The sequence below is a fragment of the Tursiops truncatus genome, chromosome 1 (assembly GCF_011762595.2).
Source record: "Tursiops truncatus isolate mTurTru1 chromosome 1, mTurTru1.mat.Y, whole genome shotgun sequence".
NCBI classification, from domain to species: domain Eukaryota; kingdom Metazoa; phylum Chordata; class Mammalia; order Artiodactyla; family Delphinidae; genus Tursiops; species Tursiops truncatus.
Genome location: NC_047034.1, coordinates 35,706,926 through 35,728,070, shown reverse-complemented (window position 1 = coordinate 35,728,070; position 21,145 = coordinate 35,706,926). Strand labels below are relative to the sequence as shown.

Genomic DNA, 21,145 nt, shown 5'->3' with positions numbered 1-21,145 from the left:
TTGATTTGCATTTCTCTAATGATTAGTGATATTGAGCATCATTTCATGTGTTTGTTGATAATATGTATATCTTCTTTGGAGAAATGTCTATTTAGGTCTTCTGCCCATTTTTGGATTGGTTTTTTGTTTTTTTGATATTGAGCTGCATGAGCTGCTTGTAAATTTTGGAAATTAATCCTTTCTCAGTTGCTTCATTTGCAAATATTTTCTCCCATTCTGAGGGTTGTCTTTTCGTCTTGTTTGTGTTTTCCTTTGCTGTGCAAAAGCTTTTAAGTTTCATTAGGTCCCGTTTGTTTATTTTTCTCTTTATTTCCATTTCTGTAGAGGTGGGTCAAAAAGGATCTTGCTGTGATTTATGTCATAGAGTGTTCTGCCTATGTTTTCCTCTAAGAGTTTTATAGTGTCTGCCCTTACATTATGGTCTTTAATCCACTTTGAGTTTATTTTTGTGTATGGCATTAGGGAGTGTTCTAATCTCATTCTTTTACATGTAGCTGTCCAGTTTTCCCAGCACCACTTATTGATGAGGCTGTCTTTTCTCTGTTGTATATTCTTGCCTCTTTTATCAAAAATAAGGTGACCATATGTGCGTGGGTTTATCTCTAGACTTTCTATCCTGTTTCATTGATCTATATTTCTGCTTTTGTGCCAGTACCATACTGTCTTGATTACTGTAGTTTTGTAGTATAGTCTGAAGTCCAGGAGCCTAATTCCTCCAGCTCTGTTTTTCTTTCTCAAGATTGCTTTGGCTATTTGGAGTCTTTTGTTCTTCCATACAAATTGTGAAATATTTTGTTCTAGTTCTGTGAAAAATGTCATTGGTAGTTTGATAGGGATTGCATTGAATCTGTAGATTGCTTTGTTTAGTATAGTCATTTTACATGGTTGACTCTTCCAATGCAAGAAAATGGTATATCTCTCCATCTGTTTGTATCATCTTTAATTTCTTCCATCAGTGTCTTATTGTTTTCTACATACAGGTCTTTTGTCTCCTTAGGTAGGTTTATTCCTGGGTATTTTATTCTTTTTGTTGCAATGGTAAATGGGAGTGTTTCTTTCATTTCTCTTTCAGATTTTTCATCATTAGTGTATAGGAATGCCAGAGATTTCTGTGCATTAATTTTGTATCTTGCTACTTTACCAAATTCATTGGTTAGCTCTAGTAATTTTCTAGTAGCATCTTTAGGATTCTCTATGTATAGCATCATGTCATCTGCAAACAGTGACAGCTTTACTTCTTCTTTTCTGATTTGGATTCCTTTTATTTCTTTTTCTTCTCTGATTCCTATGGCGAAAACTTCTGAAACTATGTTGAATAATAGTGGTGAGAGTGGACAACCTTGTCTTGTTCCTGATCTTAGTGGAAATGGTTTCAGTTTTTCACCATTGAGAAAAATGTTGGTTGTGGGTTTGTCATACATGACCTTTATTATGTTGAGGTAAGTTCCCTCTATGCCTACGTTCAGAAGAGTTTTTATCACAAATGGTGCTGAATTTTCTTGAAAGCTTTTTCTGCATCTATTGAGATGATCATATGGTTTTTCTCCTTTAATTTGTTAATATGGTGTATCACGTTGATTGATTTGCATATATTGAAGAATCCTTGTATTCCTGGGATAAACCCCACTTGATCATGGTGTATGATCCTTTTAATGTGCTGTTGGATTCTGTTTGCTGGTGTTTCTGTTTGTTGAGGATTTTTGCATCTATGTTCATCAGAGATATTGGCCTGCAGCGTTCTTTCTTTTTGACATCTTTGTTTGGATTTGGTATCAGGGTGATGGTGGCCTTATAGAATGAGTTTGGGAGTGTTCCTCCCTCTGCTATATTTTGGAAGAGTTTGAGAAGGATAAATGTTAGCTCTTCTCTAAATGTTTGATAGAATTCATCTGTGAAGCCATCTGGTCCTGGGCTTTTGTTTGTTGGAAAATTTTCAATCACAGTCTCAATTTCAGTGCTTGGGATTTGTCTGTTTATATTTTCTTTTTCTTCCTGGTTCAGTCTCAGAATGTTGTGCTTTTCTAAGAATTTGTCCATTTCTTCCATGTTGTCCATTTCATTGGCATATAGTTGCTTGTAGCAATCTCTCATGATCCTTTGTATTTCTGCAGTGTCAGTTTTTACTTCTCCTTTTTCATATCTAATTCTATTGATTTGAGTCTTCTCCGTTTTTTTCTTGATAAGTCTGGCTAATGGTTTATCCATTTTGTTTATCTTCTCAAAGAACAAGCTTTTAGTTTTATTGATCTTTGCTATTGTTTCCTTCATTTCTTTTCCATTTATTTCGGCTCTGATCTTTATGATTTCTTTCCTTCTGCTAACTTTGGGAGTTTTTTGTTCTTCTTTCACTAATTGCTTCAGATGTAAGGTAAGGTTGTTTACTTAAGTTCTTTCTTGTTTCTTGAGGTCGGATTGTATAGCTATAAACTTCTCTCTTGGAACTGCTTTTGCTGTATCCCATAGGTTTTGGGTCGTCATGTTTTCATTGTCATTTGTTTCTAGGTATTTTTTGATTTCCTCTTTGATTTCTTCAGTGATCTCTTGGTTATTTAGTAGTGTATTGTTTAGCCTCCATGTGTTTGTATTTTATACAGATTTTTTCCTGTAATTGATATCTAGTCTCACAGCATTGTGGTCAGAAAAGATACTTGATATGATTTCAATTTTCTTAAATTTACCAAGGTTTGATTTGTGACCAAAGGTATGATCTATCCTGGAGAATTTTCCATGAGCACTTGAGAAGAAAGTGTATTCTGTTGTTTTTGAATGGAATGTCCTATAAATATCAATTAATTCCATTTGTTTAACATATCATTTAAAGCTTGTGTTTCCTTATTTATTTTCATTTTGGATGATCTGTCCATTGGTGAAAGTGGGGTGTTAAAGTCCCCTACTATTATTGTGTTACTGTCGATTTCCCCTTTTATGACTGTTAGCATTTGCCTTATGTATTGAGGTGCTCCTATGTTGGGTGCATAAATATTTACAATTGTTATATCTTCTTCTTGGATTGATGCCTTGATCATTATTTGGTGTCCTTCTTTGTCTTTTGTAATAGTCTAAATTTAAAGTCTCTTTTGTCTGATATGAGAATTGCTACTCCAGCTTTCTTTTGATTTCCATTTGCATGGAATTTCCTTTTCCATCCCCTCACTTTCAGTCTGTATGTGTTCCTAGGTCTGAAATGGGTATCTTGTAGACAACATATAAACAGGTCTTGTTTTTGTATCCATCAGCCAGTCTATGTCTTTTGGTTGGAGCATTTAATCCATTTACATTTAAGGTGATTATCAATATGTATGTTCCTATTACCATTTTGTTAATTGTTTTGGATTTGTTATTGTAGGTCTTTTCCTTCTCTTGTGTTTCCTGCCTAGAGAGGTTCTTTTAGCATTTGTTGTAAAGCTGGTTTGGTGGTGCTGAATTCGCTTAGCTTTTTCTTGCCTGTAAAATTTTTAATTTCTCCTTCAAATCTGAATCAGATCCTTCTTGGGTAGAGTAATCTTGGTTGTAGGTTTCTCCATTTCATCACTTTAAACCACTCCCTTCTGGCTTGCAGAGTTTCTGCTGAAAGATCAGCTGTTAACCTTATGGGGATTCCCTTGTATGTTATTTTTTGCTTTTCCATTGCTGCTTCTAATATTTTTTCTTTTATTTAATTTTTGATAGTTTGATTAATATGTGTCTTGGCATGCTTCTCCTTGGATTTATCCTGTATGAGACTCTCTGTGTTTCCTGGACTTGATTGACTATTTCCTTTCCCATATTAGGGAAGTTTTCAACTATAATCTCTTCAAATATTTTCTCAATCCCTTTCTTTTTCTCTTCCTCTTCTCGGACCCCTATAATTCGAATGTTGGTGCATTTAATATTGTCCCAGAGGTCTCTGAGATTGTCCTCAATTCTTTTCATTCTTTTTTCTTTATTCTGCTCTGTGGTAGTTATTTCCACTCTTTTATCTTCTGGGTCACTTATCCATTCTTCTGCCTCAGTTATTCTGCTATTGATTCCTTCTAGAGAATTTTTAATCTCATTTATTGTGCTGTTCATCATTTTTTGTTTGCACTTTAGTTCTTCTAGGTCCTTGTTAAAAGTTTCATGTATTTTCTTCATTCTATTTCCAAGATTTTGGATCACCTTTACTATCATACTCTGAATTCTTTTTCAGGTAGACTGCCTATTTCCTCTTCATTTGTTTGGTCTGGTGGGTTTTTACCTTGCTCGTTCATCTGCTGTGTGTTTCTCTGTCTTCTCATTTTTCTTAACTTACTGTGTTTGGGGTCTCTTTTTCGCAGGCTGCAGATTCATAGTTCCCATTCTTTTTGGTGTCTGCCCCCAGTGGTTAAGGTTGGTTCAGTGGGTTGTGTAGGTTTCCTGGTGGAGGGGACTGGTGACTGTGTTCTGGTTGATGAGGCTGGATCTTGTCTTGCTGGTGCGCAGGACAGCATCCGGAGGTGTGTTTTGGGGTGTCTGTGACCTTATTATGATTTTAGGCAGTCTCTCTGTTAATGGGTGGGGTTGTGTCCCTGTCTTGCTAGTTGTTTGGCATATGGTGTCCAGCACTGTTAGCTTGATGATCATTTAATAGAGCTGGGTTTTAGCATTGAGAGAGAGATCTCTGGGAGAACTTTTGTCATTTGATATTACGTGGAGCCAGGAGGTCTCTGGTGGACCAATGTCCTGAACTTGGCTCTCCCACCTCAGAGGCTCAGGCCTGACACCTGGGCTGAGCACCAAAACCCTGTCGGCCACACAGCTCAAAAGAAAAAGTAGAAAGAAAGAAAAGAAAGAAAGTTATTAAAATAATTTTTTTAATTATTAAAAATAAAAAATTAATTAAAAGAAAAAAGAGAGCAACCAAACCAAAAAACAAATCCACCAATGATAACAAGTGCTAAAAACTATACTTACAGAAAATACGGACAGACAGAACCCTAGGACAAATGGTAAAAGCAAAGCTATACAGACAAAATCACAGAAAGAAACATACACATACATATACACAAAAAGAGAAAAAGGAAAAAAATATATATATATACATATATATTTTTTTTAAGAAAGGAAGAGAGCAACCAAATCAATAAACAAATCTACCACTGATAATAAACTCTAAATACTAAACTAAGATAAACATAAAACCAGAAGCAAATTAGACGCAGAAAGCAAACCCCAAGTCTACAGTTGTTTCCAAAGTCCACCGCCTCGATTTGGGATGATTCGTTGTCTACTCAGGTATTCCACAGATGCAGGGTACATCAAGTTGATTGTGGAGATTTAATCCGATGCTCCTGAGGCTACTGGGAGAGATTTCCCTTTCTCTTTTTGGTTCGCACAGCTCCTGGGGTTCAGCTTTGGATGTGGCCCCGCCTCTGCATGTAGGTCACCTGAGGGAGTCTGTCCTTCGCTCAGACAATACGGGATTAAAGTAGCAGCTGATTTGGAGGCTCTGGCTCACTCAGGCTGGGGGAGAGAGGGGTACGGAATATGGAGCAAGCCTGGGGCAGCAGAGGCCAGCATGACATTAGAACAGCCTGAGGCATGCCATGTGTTCTCCCGGGAAAGTTGTCCCTGGATCACGGGACCCTGGCAGCGGCGGGCTGCACAGCCTCCCGGGAGGGGAGGTGTGGATAGTGACCTGTGCTTGCACACAGGCTTCCTGGTGGCAGCAGCAGCCGCCTTAGCATTTCATGCCTGTCTCTGGTGTCCGCACTGATAACCGCAGCTCACGCCCGTCTCCGTAGCTCGCTCTGAATCCCCTCTCCTCGCACACCCCGAAACAATGGTCTCTTGCCTCTTAAGCAGTTCCAGACTTTTTCCCGGACTCCCCCGTGGCTAGCTGTGGTGCACTAGCCCCCTTCAGGCTGTGTTCACGCAGCCAACCCCTATCTTCTCCCTGGAATCTGACCTCCGAATCTGGAGCCTCAGCTCCCAGCCCCCACCAGTCCCAGCGGGTGAGCAGACAAGCTTCTCAGGCTGGTGAGTGCTGGTCAGCAATGATCCTCTGTGCGGGAATCTCTCCGTTTTGCCCTCTGCACCCCTGTTGCTGCACTCTCCTCGGTGGCTCCAAAGCTTTCCCCCCACCCACCCCCGTCTCCTCCAGTGAAGGGTCTTCCTAGTGTGTGGAAACTTTTCCTCCTTCACAGCTCCCTCCCAGAGGTGCAGGCCCCATCCCCATTCTTTTGTCTCTGTTTTTTCTTTTGCCCTACCCAGGTACGTGGGGAGTTTCTTGCCTTTTGGGAAGTCTGACGTCATCTGCCAGCATTCAGTAGGTGTTCCGTAGGAGTTGTTCCACATGTAGATGTATTTCTGATGTTTTTTGTGGGGAGGAAGATGTTCTCTACATCTTATTCCTCCACCATCTTGAAGGTATCCTGCCAGTACTGTAGCATTTATTGAAAAAATCCACATATAATTGGACCCACAAGGTTCAAACCCGTGCTGTTATATGGTCAACTATATTTGCTGATGCCACCAAACCATGGTCTCTCAAAAATAAAGATTAGGAACTAAACACCTTTATGTTTCTAGCAACTACCTTTATGTTTGTCTAGCAGTGTATGACGTAGAAGATACATTCAATAGACGTGAATAAATGGATAAATGAGTGAAGTTGCCAAGGACAGAGATTTGATTCAATTCTCTTTCCTTTCATTAGCTCTCTTTGTCAGGGGCTGTGCACATAGTAGCCACCATCTCATGGACTTATAATAATAAAGTATCAGATCACTTAGCTGCAAATGAGTGATTAAATATCTCTCAATCTTTCCTAGGAATTGTGAGTCACAGGGATCTGGGTGTGGTACATGATTCACTCTGTCATAATATACTACAGGGCTGTTTACTTTCCAAACAAGTCAACTCTTCTACCACACACAGAGCAGAACAGATCCGTTTTAAGAGAGCCTAAAACTAGGATAAACTCAAGAGGCAGAAAACATGACACAGAAAATATACAAGCAAGCGAACAAAATACATGCCATCTACAAGATGCTAATTCATTTTCTATTTAAAATTTTCTAAAAGAAAAAGTTAAAAATGCCAACACAGCCTTGCCAATTCTGTGGTTTCTATTAGTAAATAATATTTTTGTTCCACACTGTCAATTTCAGATTCTTTCTCTTCACCATCTCTTTAAAAAATATCCAGCCTCTATGGAAACAGTTCCATTGAGCAATACTATTCCATGCCTTCTTCTTGCTGTCAGCTCCTGACCTCTCTTTACCACTGCTCTTGATTTATTGAAGCCTTTGTCATCCTCACAGGCTTCCTCTCCATCCAGAATCCACCCATTTTTCAGGCCGTCATCATATCCATGTTTAACATCCTAGACACTTATTTCCTTATTTTCAATGATTTCCCCTATTTCAGCCACCCATTTCCGTAGACACACCCTGGAACTTTTCACCTAGAATTGTTCTGGCTCCAAAAATATTTTGTTAGACACCAGACTCTGAACATAACCTTTAATCAATTACTCCCAATCTACCATTCTTTGTCCTCAGTGAGACTTCCAATACATAGATTCCTCTACTTTCTAACCCTCTCTCAACTCCTGTTTTCATTTCTTCCTTTCTGATTGAGATTCTCTGACCCATCACTTCATTTTTCTTTTCAATGCCCTTAACTTTCTTACCCTGTTCTCCCATTGTACCTGCCTGATCAAATACCAAAGGGATGAACCCCCGTGCAGCCCATTTCGAAATCTTCAGGCAATCTACTAGAGAAAATAAAGACAACCCAATGGCCACTAAATCATCTGGACTGTGTTTCTCCACCAAATCTCTCTTCCATCCTCCATCTCACCTATTTCACACTTTTTCCACTTTTCTCAAATATCTACCCTCTCCCCAACATCTCTCTCTCTAAATCTCAGTGGAGGAGTTTCCCTAATTAGGGAAACACACTTTAAGGTTCACTTCACCAGTGTTTCAGGAGAAGGCAGGCTTTGTCTCTTGAGCCCTTGGAAGCTGCTTCACTCCACTGTCTGCTTCTCCTCAACTCTCCTCCACTCTCCTAAACCCACCAGGAGAAAACCTTTCTTTGCTGCCAATCACCACTTGGAACACATGGACACTGCCTCTTCAAAGTCATGCTGGAATTCAGCAGAGGGGTAAATATAGGACAGGCCACACTTTTTAAAAAAATTCTCCATCCATTTATTCTTTGCAACATTATCATGTAAAGTTATCCTGATACATCAAATTTTCTGACAAGTTGGTGGTAGGTAAAGAGATCCTACTGTGTAATGGGAAATTTAAAAGATAAGCAAACCAAAACAATAACAACCAAAACTCTTGGCTAAACATAACTGTAACCATAGTCCAAGAGAATACAAGGAAAAAGGTCAAAGTATTCACAAGAAGTGCTCTCATGGACAGACCCATTTAATGGCTTTGGCCCCTTGTCCTATACGGCTGCAGGTCAGTCCTCTCCCTACTTTTGGGCTTTGTTATGGCCATGGGATCCAGTCCCCAGCTTCCAGGCAATACATAGGTGGAAATGACGAGTAGGAGCAACTGTCAGGTCCAGGAAGGAAGGGGCCATGTCTGTCTTGCTTGCTCTTGAAATCTAAGACCTAGCACAGAGCTTGAGAGAGAATAAGATTTCAATAAATATGAGGTAACAGAGGAGAGAAAAGAAGAAGATGTAAACAAAGACCATCTTGATATTGACTTTGCCTAAGTTGTGTACTGGCTATTTTTGTGTTTTCTTCTGACAAACCCAGGCAATCTTTGACTTCATCACCTTTTCCTTCGTCTCTCATATAGTCCCTTTGGAGTTCTAGTGGACCTTCTGTAATGTCCATTTATTCTTAAACTTGAAGTTCTTGGTCTACTTATGACTAGCAGAATAAGTGTGGATTATGTCATGTATCTAGCATCTTGATAGATATGTCATATTGCTCTTAACATTTATGTGGATCACACATTATGTAGCATCCCTTCTGTACCAATTTCTATTCTAGGTCCTTGATGAGGGCAGTAAGAACAAGTTCCACATATCAAGATGCTTATCATCTAATAGGTATAATAAAGTAATGAATTTTGTAAAAGATGACACCCAAAAGCAATTTTTACCTTTAATGCAAATGTAATTTATCCATTTAAAAAAGTTAGTCATGTATATTTTCCTTTATCCACTTAATAGGGAGGCACTACATACATCCCTGTTGACAGACTTCATTGAAGAAAAGCAGTCAGAAACAAATTATAGAGATGCTGTAATTACTTCAAATCCAGTGCCTGCTAAACCTTGCCAGGAATACTTTGGCCTCTGTGGAAGTCTCTGTAACCAGGCAAACATGATATTGCTATGGCATTGTCTCTTGGAACAAAATAAAGCCCCAAGGTCTTTGGGGAGTTGAGGCCACTTTGGACTTTAGATCAAATTGGAGTCTAAAGAAGTCAGCCATAAAGTACACCAGAAGCATAGTATATGTTCATATATACACTGAGGTACCCACAAATATAAATCCTGGGTTCCCACTGTTAGTACTCTAAACATGTGGTTAGTTCTTTTACTAGGATGTCTATTTTGTCTTTTAACAGAAGAATAGAACTTCAACTTAAATACTTATTGTTGGAAAGCAAGATTGACTTATTTTAATAGAGTAAACAACTAAAAAGAAAGGAAGTAAGACCAAGAGGTGGAAAACTTTGTTTCTTTTGGTACGGGGAGTGTGGAGGAGTTTCAAAGAGAACTGAACAAACATGATTGTATAGGAAGAAGGTGTAATTACAACAGAGTGAAAGTTCTTTGATGTCGGAAGATGGAAATTGTTATTCAGGCATGAGCACACTTAAACACACATTGCCAGAGCCACTGTATTGAGATTTTAAGCCTATATGAAAATGATGTCAGTAGAAAAGGAAAAAGGACATTTCTGCACAGCTGGAAATTTAATTTTCCTTTGAAGCAAGATTCTCCTACTTCCCAAGCACTTCTGGTTTAGGCACCAAGTCCTGGGCTTAGAATCAAGAAATGTGAGTGCCAGTATCAAATCTCCTAGTAACGAGCAGTCTTACTTAAGGAAAGACAAAGAATAATAGAAACACAGCCATGGAAGAAATTTCAGAATTTTCTTAATCCAACACAAATGCAGCCGGGACTTGCCTGTGCTTCAGTTTTCCATTCTGTCAAACACATTCATCACTTCCCTGCCTCCCTAACAGAACCGTACTGAGGGTCAAATGAAATGGGAGGTTTGAGAGTGGCTCATCCCTATCATCTCTTTTTTCCTTGGGTCCCCATGTTATTTACTCTTATTCACTCACTTTTTTAAATTGCCTAGGCTGGTTTGTTGCACTGCATTTTTCTACCTTGATTTTGAAAGCAAGGACCTATATGTTAAGTATGTAGCATATATTAAGTAAATAAAGAGCCTGAAATATGTTATTTTGTTGAGCAGATACTAACAACTGAAATTCACTATGTGGTTACTATGGCACCAGGCACTGGGCTACTGCATAGTCCTTAGAAGTGGGTAGTATTGATCCTCCTTTTCCATCCAAGGAGACTGAGAATCAGAGAGGCTAAGCAACTCCCCAAGAGCACACAATTAGGAAGTAGTGGAGGAGGACCAGACTCAAATTTTTCCAGCTCCGAGGCCTTTATTCTTTCCATGCAAACAGGATTGATTAAGTTAAAAGTGGTTTGGAAGTGTTAGACATAATTATGACACACACTGAATTTGCCTCAGGGACCTAGGAGATAAGTGCAGGAAAAATCAGGAGGAAGTAAAGGAGGAAAGATCCTTTTGATATTATTGAAACCAAAAGTGAGAGAAGTAGGAAACTATCGTGCATCTTATACCTCCAAGGATACTCCACAGGAAATTTCATTCAGCCTTATCTCCTACCCCTTTCGTCAGCCTAGCTACTGCTCTGCCATATGTTCTACTGTTCTTCTCTTCATATCCAAACGAGGCATAAATCTTTTCAACAATTAGATTCCTTAAATTTAATAACTGTCCAAATGTCTTCCATTTTCTACTTTTCAGATCCTCTTACCTCTTCTTTCTCTCTGGTGGGGCGGTGCAGTGGGCTCAGCTTGGGCACTGGCTTTCAAGGTTTGATTCCATAACGGGTGGAAAACTACAAGCCATGCCCTCAGGGAGCGCTTGAACCCTGCTTTCTGCAGCTTCTAAGCTTTCCCGAGTCACTGGCCACCAAGGATACCTGGCAATAAAAACAATTGCAGTTTTAAATGGCAAATCCTTCAGGAAAAGACTCTTTAAACCTTTCTCAGATTTTTCTACAATTTTAACTCCTTTTTAGCTGCTGCTTTTTAAATTACAGGCAAAGTTCACCTGAAGAAAACTCTAAAGAACAAATAGTCTGAATAGGTGAAATATGAACCTCCTACACTTTTAATTAATTCAATACTTGTTGATTGTCTACTATGTGCAAAGCTTTGTGCAGTGAACTTTGAATTGATGGGAATTCAGATTCCCAAATAGATTGCCAGAGCTACAACATCACATGCACAACAACACCTGGACTTTCCCAAACTTCTCTTTCTCCCACTTGCTATCTTCTTTTTCTTCTGCTCTACATCTTACACAAATACTAACCACTTCTTTTTAATCTGCTGAGCAGAAAGCAATCAAAGTTTTGTTATAAAAAGGTATGAAGATGCATACAAAACATAATCTATGAGTGTTTGGCTTTCTAGAAGCTTGACAATTGTCTTGTTAGTCAGAATTACCTCTAAAAAAGAGAAAATAATTAGTGTCAAATCACATATTACATACTAATATAGATTTCATATTATTGACATTGAGTAAAATATAAATTAAAGACAAAAAAACTTCTAACTGAACGATCGGAAGTCACCACTCAGTATCTTGGTGTATTCCCTCCTGACTTTTTTCTCTCATATTATTTTTTACTTAATATTATATGGTGAACATTCTTATATGAATAAAAACTTTTAAAATATAGTCCATTTCTAAGTTGTCAGTAACTTATTAACCATTCTATTGTTGAATGCTTAGGTTGTTTCCAGTTTTTCACTATTGTAAATAAGGCAAAGATAAAACATCCTTTATGTACATTTTCCCAGTATTTTTATTATTTTATTGGTGGACAATTTATCTCATACCATACACAAAAATCTATTCAAAATTGGTTAAAGACTTAAACGTAACACCTGAAACCATAAAGCTCTTAGAAGAAAATATAGGTAGAAGCTTCTTGACATTGGTCTTGGCAAAGATTTTGGATATGACACCAAAAACAAAGGCAACAAAAGCAAAAATAGACATGCGGTATTGCATCAAACTAAAAAGCTTCTGCACAGCAAAGGAAACCATCAACAAAATGAAAGGGCCTCTATGAAATGGGAGAAAATATTTGCAAACCATATATCTGATAAGCGGTTAATATCCCAAATAAATAAGGAACCCCCTCAAGTCAATAGCAAAAAATCAAATAACTCAATTAAAAAATGGACAAAGGAATTGAATAGAAATTTATTTAAAGAAAACATACAAACGGCCAACAGGTGTATGAAAAGGTGTTCAATACCGCTAATCATCGAAGAAATGCAAATCAAAACCATGATGAGATATTACCTCATACCTCCTAGAATGACTGTTATCAACAGAATGAAAAATAACGTGTTGGTGAGGAAGGTGAGAAAAGGGAGCCTTTGTACACTCTTGTTGGGAATGTAAATTTGTGCAGCCACTATGGAAAATAGTATGAAGTTTCCTCAAAAATTATAAAATAGAGTTACTGTGTGATCCAGCAGTCCTGCATCTAGGTATATATCCAAAGGAAATGAAATCATTATCTTGAAGAGATATCTGTTCTCTGTGTTCATCGAAGCATATATACGATATCCAAGACATGGAAGCAATCTAGATGTCTGTACATGCAATGGAATATTATTCAGCTTTTAAAAAGAAGGAAATACTGCCATTTGCTATGGATGAACCTTGAGGACGTTATGCTAAGGGAAATAAGCGAGACACAGAAGAACAATTACTACATGACACCACTTACATGAGGGATCTAAAATAGTCAGATTCTTAAAAACAGAGAATAGAATGGTAGTTGCCAGGGGCTGAGGGGAGGGGAAAACAGGAAGGTAGTAGTCAAAGGGTACAAAGTTTCAGTTATACAAGATGAATAAGTTCTAGAGATGTAGTGTATAGCATAGTGCCTATTGTAAACGATACTGTATTATATACTTAAAACTTTGCTAAAGGGGTAGATCTTATGTTAGGTGATCTTATCACACTCACAAAATAATAACGAGGATGGGAGAAAAGTGTTGGAGGTGATGGATGTGTTTATGGCATAGATTGTGTTGGTGATTTTCATGGGTGTATACCATTCTACCTCCAAACTCGTCAAGTTGTATACATTAAATATGTATGCTTTTTGTATGTCAAACACACCTCAATAAAGTGGCTTTAAAATGATTTATTTTGGGAATGAGTCTCAAATACAAAATTATTACATCAAAGTCTTCTAAAAGAAATTTCATGTTGTTTTCCAAAAGAATTACCAACTTGTAATACTAAGAGAAAAAAATCTATTTACCACACTCTCAAATTTATATTCAACTATGATATCTGCTTTAATAACTGGGAGGCACTCTGAGTTCCCATGACTCTCTGACAATAAGCTTACTGGCAAAGTTAAGATTTTGCCTTATCCCATTTCATGTTCCAGAAACAATTTTTACAGAATCTGATTTATCTACACAAAACATTTCTAAATGAACTAACAAACATTTCCTGAGTGCCTACTCTGTGTGAAGAACTGTGCCTGGTGCTATGGAAAATACAGTCCTTGCCCTCAAAGCACTAATACAAAACAGAAAGTAATAAGAAACATAGAAGAGATACAAATAATTTAAGGAGAAGATAGAACAGGGAAACACATTTGGTGAGTTGGGCAGATCTAATATCAATTGCTTTGAGTTTGTCCTTTTTGAATTAAGAAGAATAAAATACTAGAGACAGAGCTTTGGGTCTAAGATCCTTTTATAGAAGGCTCCGGCAGAAGTAGGACTTTATTTAGAAATTTTGGATTTCCTTAAAGTATTTTATGTGATGGAATGAAGAAGTCCTGTGATTATGTTCATCATTATTTCCACTAGTATAAATATCTTCCATAGTGTTTCAAGTAGAATGGATATACAAATCAATGTTCTGTATTGCAAATACTCTTGATTTCTATGTATTTTGAGGTCTTTGCTTTACCTATATATAGTAGAGATGAAATTGATTCTTACAGTAGAGTCACATAAAAGGAAAGGCTGAGACCTTGGCCTAGTGGGATCCAGGCTATGTGTACTGGACCAAAAAACCAAAAAAAGGAAAGAAAGGAAGATGTTCTGGTTTTATCTTAATACTTATCACCCCTTAAATTCCCAGTGATCTAGAGATGCATTATGCAATATGGTAGTGGCTGGCCACATGCAGTTGTTTAAATTTACCTTTAAATTAATTTAATAATTAAATAAAATTTAAAGTTTAGTTTCACAGTCATACTAGTCACATTTCAACTGCTCAATAGATAGTCCATGTGGCTAGTGGCTACTATACTGGACTGTGCACCTATAGAACATTCCATCATTACAGAAAGTTCTGTTGGACAATATTGTTCTAGAGTGTTAGGTAGTTCAGTAGGCTCACTGTCTGGGAAAAAACTCGCTGTTTTCCTCTACTCATACTCATAACACTTCTGACACCAGATACATGGGTTTTCCACACCAAGAAATTCTGACACTGCCTGGAGTTAATGAAGAATCCACAGGTCAAGGGCTCAATTACAAAAGACTGTCCCTACCCCTTCAGATGCCAATATCAAGTAGTGGTTACCCACAACTTCTGACTTAGCTACAAATCTGAGGTTCCCATGACCCTCTCTGTGAGTTCAGTAATTTGCTAGAGTGGCTCAAAGAACCCAGGGAAAGAGTTTACTTACTATTACTGATTTATCACAAAAGATATTTTAAAGGATACAAATGAACAGACAGAAGAAGAGATACTTAAGGCAAGGTTTGGAAGGGCCCAAGCACAGGAATTTCTGTCCCTGTGGAGTTGTGGTGGCCCACCTGCCTGATACATAGATGTGTTCACCAACCCGGAAGCTCCCTGAACTCCATACTTCAAGGATTTTTATGGAGACTTCATCAGGTAGGCATGATTGATTATTAACTCAATTTCCAGTCCCCTCCTCTCTCTGGAGAATGGTGGGTGGAGCTAAAAGTTCCAAGTTTCTAATCATGGCTTGGTCTTTTTGGCTCCATTCAGGAGCCCACCAAGAGTCACCTAATTAGAACAAAAGATGCTCCTATCACTCAGGCAATCCAAGGGTGTCAGGACCTCTGTGTCAGATGCTCTTATCACTCAGGAAATTACAAGACTTTTACAAGCTCTGTGTCAGAAACTGGAGTCAAAGACCAAATGTCAGCAGGAACCAGTAGGAGAAACCAATATATGTATTGCTTATTATTTCATACTCATGAAAAGTCTTAAAAGTTTGAGTGGCCAATATTTAGAGATTTTATAATTAGAGATGAGAGATCCAATTTGCTAGGCATGAGGAAAGAGGACATTTTCTAGGTTATAGTTAACATTCTTTGAACATCAACTATTTTCAGAGCATCTTCTGAAAAATGTGACCTAGAATAGGGTAAAGAAAAGAAAAATGCTGAACACTAAGATATCTAAATCTATGAATTTTTTGGTTATAGATAGAATAATTATATGTCCCAACTTACCTGGGCAGTCCCAGTTTGCACCTGTTTTCTTGGTGCATGGTTATCGATATTATGAGTTCTCTATTTTACTCTCAAAGTGCCGCAGTTGGAATGATAAATTATATGGTCATCTTACTGATGACAAATTGAAATTATAATGGAGTAATCACACTTCAGGCATACAAAAATGGAGTCTGAAGGACCATTGGAGACCTGGTCTCAGACACATCTCTGCACCTTGAGAACTTGAACTTTCTTTGAACTGTACCAGACCCAAGGACACCACCAGCCGTATTCAGAACAACATCTGCCAGCTGCAACCTTAAGATCTCAAAGTCTTCCGTTGGAACCATGTTGGATGCCAACCAATACTTACTTAACAAGCACCCTTAATGCTTGCCAGCTCCAATTATAATTCTTGATAAGCAAACCATATAACTAACTGTAACCTTGCAGATTTTTGCCTTTTATAAGCCTCCCCGACTTTGTAGTCTGGTGGAACACAATTCAAGTGTGTCTTGAATCTGAGTCTCCCAGCCTGCAGTCCTAACACACCCCAAACCAACACCTTTTTATTTCAATCAAGTCTAAATTTCTCAAATTTTGGTTAACACTACCTATAGTCTCATTTCCTCCTTCCCAACTGAAATTTTGTAAATAGGCAAAACAAAAGCCTTCTAAATGTAGATTTCCTGAAGTCAGCTTCGCCCAGGTCCCATTCAGGTCTATGTGCTCAACGACAATAAAACTGTCCCCCACATTTTTACTTACTTGCCAACTTACTTGTGGCAAAGTTCCACATGTGATCTTGGACTTAAGTAATTCTCTTAAGGATGAACAGTCAAGAGAGAACACTGTTTAACTAGAATGCAGAAATATATGAATGACTTAAGGTGATATAAACTACATCAAGTGCTTGCATTTGTCTTCCGATCAACAGGTTTCCATGAGTGTGATAAGGAAAAAGAGGCTTGACATTGAAAGAAATGCAGAAATAGAAATATTTAGAGGAAAGAGAACTGATCTGGGAGTCAGATTATGTGAGTTTTTGCTAGTTTAGCCATATGTATGAACCTGGGTTCCCACTTTTTATGTCTTGTCCCTATAGATTTCAGTTATCTAGAGGGAAAAATTATGATGTAAATTTAAAGCATTCTTCATTTGAGCCAACCTGAACGTCTGAACATCCTTCGTCTCCTTAAATATATCAGTCTCTCTCTCACTTTCTGACCTTTGCACATGCAATTTCTTTATTCCTGAATTCTCAGCGTATCACTTCCTCATGGAAATCTCAAATTCCCTGAATCAGGTCAAGTGATCTCAAATTCCCTGAATCAGGTCAAGTGGTTTTTAAACCTCATCAAAGCACTGAGGTTTAATTTCCTATTAAATTGTCAAAATTCTTCCTTTGAGACCTTAAGCTCTATGAGAATAAAAGCCATGACTATTTAATTTTCTTTATACCCCCAGGTCTAGAACAGAATACACATAATTGATGCTCAGTTATATTTGCCAAATGAGTGATTAAATGAATAAGCAAGGCTGTGTGCAAGTCTTCGTATCCAAGGATACAGAGCCAAGGAAAACATGGTTCCTACCCCGAAGGAGCACACAGTTAAAGCCAAACTGGAATGACTTTAATACAAAACAAAATAAGTTTCATAGAAGAGGTACAAGAAAGATTCTATAGGAGGTCAGAGGGAAAGGACAGCACATCAGAGTTAAGAACAGGCTTCTTGAAAGAGGGAGTATTAGTGATAGGCCTTAAAGGAAGGCTAGAAATTCAATAGGCAGATATAATTATATGAAGTTAACATGCAATTTACTGTAAACTTATTATGTACAGGAAGATAGTTTTGGGCACTAAGTTAGTAAGAAGACAAATAGGACAAAGGTCCTGCCTGAAAGAAGCCAGTGATCTAATTGGAAAACATATAGATGTACTAAAAGCTATGGCACAAGGCAAAAATGTATTCAGTGCTAAAATAAACAGTGAAAACAGAGAGCTGTGGGAGCTCAGAGGAGGGGGTGGAGCTGGCAGAGAGAGAGAAAAGGGATCGGTTCTGACTGGGTCTGTCCCTTCCACTAGGGTGGAGAACAGTAGAGCAAAGCCCTGCAGCTGTGGATTTTAATGAACTTGGAACTTGCCTTTGTTTCTCTGGTTGCTTGGCAACGCTCCTTCTGGCTCAGGAGACAGTCACCAGTGCGAACAATTTTTTAAAGGCTAAACTTTAAATCCCCCATTTACCAACAGACCACACTTGTAAAACTTTCCTCCAGATAAGTGCCTATTTGGGCAATGACCTTGGCTGTGTTAAGAGCATTTCACCCAAATTTTACCTTCCCTTCCTGTTTGCCACACCCTCATGGGGTAATCACTGGACTCTTTTTACTTTTTTTACTTCAGTAACTCCCAGGTACATTTTGAACTTGTTTCTTCCAAAGGGAGCTCTGACTGGTTGGAACGTACTTCAGGTGAGATCTATTTATTTCCCCTTTCCCTCTTGGACTCTCACTTGGGGAATTACAGGCAGTGCTGCTCTGCAGAGTCCCCGTGAGGCATGTACCAAATGGTATGCCTAACCCAGCTGGCTGCCTCAGCTCTTGGGATGCTCCAAGGTTGCTCAGCAGTAGCCTGAGCTGGGGCAAGAAGCTTTTTGTCTTCAGTTAAGCTGAGGTTGATACATGGATTCTAATTCCTGCCATGGACACATGGCATGTCCATGGCACCATATCTGTGTAAGTGTCCAGGGGGATTGAAGCATCAATGTCAATACAACTGCTGACCTCACAAATTTGAGGATCCCTTGAATCATCAGCATCATGGCATTTAGCTGATGATCAGAGACCTCTACTCCAGACCACTGAAGATATAAGGCCGGTATTAACTAACAGTTTCTAAAAAGTCCTTGGATATATCATAGCCTATATACACTGTTCTGTGGTTTATAGAATCCTCCCTCACCCTAGATTTCTGGAAATATGGGAAAGTTGGCAGGGAACTTATTTTTTTCTTGGAAGAGGATGTCTTCTAGGAAGAAGGAATATAGCAATTACTCTGGGACCACAGGATGGTATAATGTGACGATGAGATCATCTTGTAATGCCCAAATCTATCTAGTCCTTACCAAAGAGAGAAATGCAATTTATACGAACACCAGGTGACAGCACCAATGCTATCATCCATACTATTGGCGCTAAATGACTTTGGAACCTCTCCCCATTCCACAAAAAACATGTCTGCCTTGCAATGAAATTTTTTGCAAAATCTGGAGGCGTTATTTGTTTAGATCAGGAAAAAAGTTATAAACACTAAAGACACTAAAACATTCATTTTCCTGTTAATTTAAGCATAGCTGATGCAGAGTCAAAATACAACATATTTCAGGGCAGAAATAACATCCTCTTCCTGTCTCTGGCATCCCTGAATGTGGCCAGCCCACCCAAAGGCAACAATTATGCTGAGCAAGTCCTCTGTCATTTGTAAACCAGATGAAAATCTGTGGGAAAAAAAATCCTTCCCATCAAAAAAAAAAAAAATCTGTGAATTTTATGTTTAATTCATGGGGAGGGTTTGATTTTTAATTTATAGTTCTTTAAAATAGATACACCAGTATTCATGGTGGAAACATTTCCCTCTACCCTTCCTGGTTCTTCTGGCTGGTATAATGATTAAAATAGATCATCAGGAGAAAATCAAATTTAATCTTGACCAGAAGGGGCTCCTTAAGAATATGAGGCCCCAAAGGACAGTGAGGCAATTGAGGCTTATATGCTATTCTGAGCTAAGGAGATGTGGGTAGGGATCTGGGACGTCAAAGGGGAGGAAGACAGTTCACTGGGAGATGGGAAGAGCATGCCGTTTGGTAAACAAATGTTTGCCATGCCACTTGGAGAAGTCTTTCTTACGTACGACAAAGTTATCTTTGGTGATGGCCCTCTTCTCGTTCAGGCTCCTCACCTAAATTCTTTTAGGCAGTTAAGGGGGAGGTAAAACAGACAAACAACTTGCTGAGTCTTCTGTTTCTTAAAAATAATCAGCCTAAAATAATCATCATGCCAAAGAGACACATTTTGGGGTGGCAAATTTTGATCCCCTATATCCAAAAGAGGATGAGTAAGGAAAAATAAGCACTCTGTAGGAGGGAATTTAAAGAAAGAGATGCACACCCATGTTGTGTGCGTATTAAATGTTTTGTGAAGTTATATTTTGGAATCAGCAGTCTTACTGCCAGAAAGCTGAAAACTGCTCACTATTGACTCTGAGCCACAAAAACACTACTGACCAAGGGCCACATCCTTCCATTTCAATGATTCAGTTAATGTTTTTTCTCTCAACTGGAAACATCTTACTGTGTGTCTGGGAAATCCCTTTCCACAATATTTACAATGCAAAGCTCTAGGGAGGGCAGATTCTGGCTAGAATCTGTAAACCGGGCATCTCATAGTGGCTCAGTTGATGCTAAAGCTGGTGAGTTCTGGGCACACACGTGCCTCTGGGGCATGCCAGTAACATTACGGGAAAGAAATATGAGTTGCTGGTGAAGGTGGAGAGGGAGATTCCCGCTGCTTACGGGAAAATGATTATAAAATGCACCATGCTGGGTACATACACACCCATCTGAATAACTCAAACGTTTATGTGGTTTCTCTATTAAAGCTAAGAGAAAGTTAAAGGGGAAGATAAAAGACACGTACACAGATAAGAACTAAGATACACCTGACAGCCTTACCTGCCATCATCGTCCTAGGAGTAAGAGATAATTCACAGGCATTCCCCGCTGGACTAGTCATCATTCTAGTTTTTCAAATTCCTTTCATGCTCTACATCCTTATAATTTCCATTCCCTGTGCCCACTACATTTTGAAATTTTGTGTGGTAGAAATGTTCCTTTTCTGCATATTTCTTTCCAACATCTGAAGAGTTTGACTTTTGTTCTTGTTAGCAGGCTTGATCCTGTCGCAGCTTCACATGAGGCAGGATCCCGAAAAGAATGGAGAGAACTGTCTGAACTCAGTTCCCAACTATGGCACTAGACACTTGTGAGTCTCTTCACATGCCCTTGGCTGAGCTCCAGGCATGGCTGGATAAAGCAGAGATGGAAAAGCTTCAGCTGTATTATATTCCCAAAGTCACAAAGACAGGTTTTTGCTTTGTTCTGAATCCCTCTCAGAAGAAAAATACGTTTTTCTCCTGAGGTGGAGCCTCAACAGAACTCAATAACCGTAAAACACTCACGTTGGTTCTGGTTAATTCTCTTCTCCCAATCCTACTGACCTGTGGGAGTACCATGTGGCTTCTGGTCCATCCTGAACTTGGCTAATATGTGTCTTGAAAACTTGCAGCATTCAAAATGCTTAGGCAAGCTCAATGGACAGAGGCAATTACTAAGGGTAAATTTCATGGCTAAAATACCACGTCCTC

The 21,145-nt window shown here is 38.6% G+C and overlaps 1 long non-coding RNA gene across 1 annotated transcript; it reads right to left on the bottom strand.

Moving 5' to 3' along the window:
• Positions 1–8,072: 8,072 nt before the first annotated feature.
• LOC109552930 (uncharacterized) lies at positions 8,073–20,661 on the bottom strand. Its single transcript, XR_002179839.3, has 3 exons — positions 20,454–20,661; positions 11,010–11,177; positions 8,073–8,586 (listed from the first exon to the last, which is right to left on the bottom strand). It is a non-coding gene; the product is annotated as an uncharacterized lncRNA (long non-coding RNA).
• Between the last annotated feature and the right edge of the window lie 484 nt (positions 20,662–21,145).